The following is a 1,461-nucleotide window of genomic DNA, read 5'->3' as shown; positions in this document are numbered from 1 at the left end:
CATATTTTTGAAATTTTTTAAGAAAAAAAAGACATGCAAGACACCAAACTTAAGAACTTTTGTGCTAGGGACACTAACAATTCGAAAATGCATATGAAAAATAAGAAAAGATACAAAACAAGAAAAATTAAAGATCAAACAAGGAAAATCATCAAGAACAACTTGAAGATCAAAGAAGAACACAATGCATGAATTTTTGAAAATCTAAGAAAAATTAAAAATATGCAGTTGACACCAAACTTAAAATTTGACACTAGACTCAAACAAGATACACAATTTTTTGGTTTTATGATTTTATTAATTAATTTTTTTTGTATTTTTTTTCAAAAATAAAAATAAAAAGCTAAAACATAAAATAAAATTACCTAATCTAAGCAACAAGATTAACCGTCAGTTGTTCAAACTCGAACAATCCCCGGCAACGGCGCCAAAAACATGGTGCACGGAATTGTGATCACACTTTTCACAACTCCGGTACAACTAACCAGCAAGTGCACTAGGTTGTCCATGTAATAAAAACTTATCCGAGTAAGGGTCGATCCCACAGAGATTGCCGGCTTGAAGCAAGCTATGGTCATCCTGTAAATCTTAGTCAGGCGGATTCAATTGGTTATGAGTTTTGATAATTGAAAGATAAATAAAACGTAAATTAAATTAAAGATACTTATGTAATTCATTAGTGGGAATTTTAGATAAGCGTTTGGAGATGCTTTATTGCTTCTGAACCTCTGCTTTCCTATTGTCTTCATCCAATCATGCGTGCTCCCTTCCATGGCAAGCTGTATGTTAGTGGATGATAAACCACTATTTTATGGTTTATCTTGTGTTTAATTGAATGGTTTCATCAAATCTTTACCCACTTATTCATACTAATTGCATGATTTTATAATTCCTTCCTAATACTGTTTTATGGTTGAAAACTTGCTTCCTAGAGATCTTTAATTAGTATATTTTAATTCTCCTTTATACCATTCGATGCCGTGATCCGTGTGTTAAGTGTTTCAGGCTTCATAGGGCAGGAATGGCTTAGAAAGTGGAGAGGAAGCCTGCGAAAATGGAAGGAACACAAGAAACTAAGGAGATCACAAGCGAACACTGACACACGCGCATGGCTCACGCAAGCACGCGAAATGGAGAAAATCGCAGCAACGCGAGCGCGTGACTGACGCGTACGCGTGGATTGGAGTCTACATGAATGACGCGATCGCGTGGATGACGCGTACGCATGACCTGCGTGATCTGCAGAAATAACAGAAAATGCTGGGGGCGATTTCGGGCCGCGTTTGGACCCAGTTTTCAGCTCAGAAACACAGAATAAAGCCAGGGAACATGCAGAAACTCAACACACATATAGACGGAGATACACATTCATTCATATTAGGATTACTTTTAGTTTTAGATCTGAATCTAGAGTGAATTACTCTTCCTCTAGGTTCTCTTTATATTCCCAGTTTATTGCTT

The sequence above is a fragment of the Arachis ipaensis genome, chromosome B10, assembly GCF_059453495.1.
Source record: "Arachis ipaensis isolate K30076 ecotype BB chromosome B10, ASM5945349v1, whole genome shotgun sequence".
Taxonomy (NCBI): Eukaryota; Viridiplantae; Streptophyta; class Magnoliopsida; order Fabales; family Fabaceae; genus Arachis; species Arachis ipaensis.
The sequence above is the reverse complement of the archived record's forward strand: the minus strand, read 5'-3'. Positions refer to the sequence as shown.